A 4,676-nucleotide genomic window follows, 5' to 3' on the forward strand; every position below is an offset into this window, starting at 1 on the left:
ACAGTATGTGAAGTCTAATATGCTATGCATGGGAGCGAGGGACTAGCTACCCTATGTTAGAGTATTCCATGTATTGTACCGGACCTCATCACCTTTTTTCCTTTATGTATGACTCGATATATAGCTTGTAGGAGGAGGTAGCACAAAGCATGTCAATAAAACCATCCATTCACCTCCAAGTCCAATCTCTCTTTCGCTTTACTGGGCCTAGAGACACAAGCCTTCCATGCCTTCCCAAAGCATCGAACACACCTAAGGTATACCCTTAGAAATATATATATATATATATATATATATATATATACTACTACCACCACAACCACCACCACCACCACCACCATTATTACTACTACTATTCACCTTCCCAAAGCGTCGAATACACCCAAGGTGCACTTTTAACAAAACCTCTCTCTCTCTCTCTCTCTCTCTACTACTACTACTACTACTACTACTACTACTACTACTACTACTACTACTACTACTACTACTACTACTACTACTACTACTACTACTACTACTACTACTACTACTACTACTACTACTACTACTACTACTACTACTACTACTACTACTACTACTACTACTACTACTACTACTACTACTACTACTACTACTACTACTACTACTACTACTACTACTACTACTACTACTACTACTACTACTACTACTACTACTACTACTACTACTACTACTACTACTACTACTACTACTACTACTACTACTACTACTACTACTACTACTACTACTACTACTACTACTTGCCTTCCTGAAGCATCGAACACATACTACTACTACTAGTGCTTGCCTTCCCGAAGTGTCAAACACACCCAAGGTGCACCTTTAACAAAACACTACTACTACTACTACTACTACTACTACTACTACTAACAAGAAAAGAAGAAATTAAAGAACAATATCTTACCTCTCTTTGTTTTTTATCCATTTCTTCTCCTCGCTCCCTCCCTCTCTCTCTCTCTTTCTCTCTTTCTTTTTATGTTTCATGTTTATTCCCTCTTTCTCTTGTTCTTTCTTTCTTTTTCTCTCTTCCTCTCCCTCTTTCATTTCCTCTCTTTCTCCCTTGACATCATTTTTAACAAAAAAAATAAAAGAAAATGAAAAAAATAAAAACAAACCAAGAGGGAGCAAGGCACTCACCGCAAAGACCCGAGGATGGATTGACGGCTCCTCTTTACGTCGACGACTCCTCTTCGCAACGACGGCTCCTCTTGACCCTTCATGCACTTCCTCCTCTTCTTTGCAATCCGCGCAGCAGCGGTGAGAAGCTCTCCTTCTCCCTCTTTCTCTCTTTTTCTCCCTCTCCCTCCCAAACACATGATGTAGTTTGCTCTCTCTTTTGCTCTTTTGTGCAAAATGCCGTGCTACTCGAGTTTTGGCTTGCTTTTTTTCGTCTAAGTACCATGGCTATTTGTGTCACTATTTTCGTCGCATTTGCAACGCAAATAGCGACGGTGCTAATTTGCATCGAAAATGGCCGTTGCTATTCCTCTATATCCTTGTAATGAAATAGGCCAAAAATTTTCATAAAATAATCATATCTACCAATTTAAAATTGTCCAATTGCTGCCTTAAAAATAATAGTTGAATAAAATAATGCATAAAATATTTTGTAATAAAAACAAACTATTTTTGTCTCCTCAACTATCCAAATAGCCTAGAAATGGTACGTAGGTTGCATAAAACTATTCAACACGAGACTAGGAGACACAAAATTGTGCCTAAGGGTAATAATGCTACAATAATAAATTACCAATGCTCATTTAGGTGGTGGATAAATCTCTAACAAAAGTAAGGGGGAAGCAATGTAAATATAAAGGGGGTAAATGCATGCAATAATGATGATGGTGATGTTTTATATATCCTTTTTAGATGATAAATATATTCATTTTCCACATGTAGTAATTCAAATGAATCTTATTTGGATTGTTCTTGCATAAAGCAAGGTGAATTTGTGGATAGTGAGTTTATTTACAGACAATATCAAACTCTGTTATCTTTTTTTTATTGTTTTGATGCATGTTTGTGACATTGGTTGTGATGCCATAGTTAATGTATGGTTTCTTGCCACAACATGTAGGTTTTGGTCAGTGTATAGTCATTTTCCTTCATCCTATAAGTTAGGGACCATTGAACAAAGGTTGTGATGGTTTGTAATTCAAATGACACCATATTTGTAGGCACCATTGATCACACAAGTCACAATTATTTATGAGAAAAATAACAATAGATCTGATAGAGTTATGATTTTCCTTATTAGCTTCATGTGCTCAACAAGCTAGGATTTGTTTCTCTCCTGCATATGCCAATCGATTTATTCTTCAAATCAATAGCAATAGCAAGCTACTATCATCGCTTTGTGGAAATCATAAAATGGGAGGCCTTGAGAGTGTGCAGACAAATAGGTGAGAGATCGTGAGTAGATTCTTGGTTCATAATGGGAGGCTAAGAGCATGGAACACCAGTAAGTCAAAGTTGCTCTAGCTAAACAAGGTGCCACAAATTTTCTTCATATGGGTATATTTTTGATGAGATGGAGGTCAACAGATTGCGAACTCAAGGAAATAAACATATAGATTTGTGGGTGGATGGAAATATTTATCCTAAGGATCCTTCCACAAGTAAACCTCCTAAATTTTTTAATATTCATGACTACGTGAGATATGTTAGGGAAGGTTATAATGGGATGCTTGGCTATTGTACAAGGTTATACTTTGCATCTTACAAATACATGGATCAAATGAATGAAAAAAAAAAGCATTATTAATTGCACACACAAGCATTTTTTAGCTTACAAATACGATTGACCTTCTAGAAAATGCTAATAAGTCATTACAAGACAAGCTAGCATACTTAAAGAAAACTCCAAAGAGAGAAGGAGACCATTAGAAAATATAACTAGCTTTTGTGAGAGAGTAAAGAAAAGAATATTGAACCTTACAAATAAATATGTCTCTAACATATCTAGGTATTAATATTTGAGAGAGTGAGCAGAGAATCTGTCTTTTAAAAGAGACCATGAATAAGAATGATATTTTTAAGATTCCTAAGTCACCTTAGAAAATGGATTTAAGAGGCCCAACTCTCAAAGAATTGGTGAAGGACTTAAAGAACATAGTAAAACCAAAAGAAATTGTAGAGACATGTGATATTTTGGGTATTAGTCGAAAAGGTTATCATGCTATCTCTCAATTATGGTTTAAAAATCTTAAATGTAATAGAATAACTGCATTTGGGTTGCCTCGAGCCCTTGTAGTATCAGTTGCAAGGACTGCCATGAATTTTAAGATTCCGCATGTTTTTGGGAAATACATTCATATTGCAACATCTATGGCATATGAAAATATAAAAAGAAAATCTAGTTTGGAATACAATGTGTTTAACAATATATGGGGTTGATCAACGAAGAGTGTAGATTGCAATGGTTCACATATATAGAATCATGTTAGATTAATGTCACAATGTTTTGAAGTTTTCCTTCAAGTTAGATGAAGCACAGATTCAAAAATAACAGAAGATGAAAAGAGTTAGCATTTGCATCATAAACAAGGTTTTGAACTACAATAATGGTGAAGATCAAGCAACAGTGCATAAGTTCTAGACTGAGATGGAAATTTGGTGGATTGGTGCAGCTTAGGTACCATTTGAGAATCATCAAACATTGAAATGGTATCAGAGAGTGAACTAGAGAGAGAAGACTGCAAAAGAGAGAGAAAGACTGCAAGAAGAGAGAGAAGAAGAGTGACGTGGAGAGAGAAAGACTAGATTTGGAGAGAGAAAGACACGAAAGAGAGAGAAGCCATGGAAGCTGTGAGCAAGATGGGAGAGAAGGACAGTAATTGTATTAATGTGTCAAAAAGATATGAAAAATTACATGTCCTCTCCTTTTATACCAATGTTAGTGTGACATGGCATAATATCAATATTATTTTACATTAAGTCCTTATTCTCAGCTTCTTACAATCCATCCCTTCCCAAAAGTTTTTGTCCTAAAAAACAAACGTGAAAGATTAGAAAAAAAATGAATAGAACAGAGTACTACTCTATTTTTACAGCTTTATAAATGGAAAATGAATGAAGTATGACCAACTATATGGACTGAGATTGAAGAATGAGAGTAGGCCTCAGCTATATACATGATCTGGAGTACTTCAAAAGTATATGGAGCCATAAAGTCTTCAACAGATAATCTCAAAACCAAGTAGACAGCTTGCTGTGTAAACAAACCTTACTGGACCAAATCTACTATAACTTCTAGTAGAAGTGTCCAAATGAGGTGTACCATATATCAAAACGAAGCTCTTGAAGAGTAATTTAAGCCCATGTAGATAGATTATTTCTAAAAATTAGGCACGATAAAAAATTTTCTAAAACAGTGTGCTGTCCTAATCTTGTCTGCATCGTCACTAGCTCCATAATCAATAGGCTTTAGCCACCAATGTATCCCTTAAGAAAGGAAACTCATCCAATATAGAATCAAGCCTCCAAGAAGCTTCCTCAGGTGGTAAAACTCTCCATTTGCTCAAATATTCCACGATAGAACGAGATTGAAGCTTCTTCTCACGCTGACCGATAACAACCTCTGGGATGTACTAAACAAGACCTTCTTCATCAATAGGTGGCAGCTCATCAACTATATCCACTGGATCACCATAAAAAGG

Source organism: Lygodium microphyllum, chromosome 30 (assembly GCF_053477565.2).
Source record: "Lygodium microphyllum isolate KBCC chromosome 30, Lygodium_microphyllum_v1.1.10, whole genome shotgun sequence".
Classification (NCBI taxonomy): Eukaryota; Viridiplantae; Streptophyta; class Polypodiopsida; order Schizaeales; family Lygodiaceae; genus Lygodium; species Lygodium microphyllum.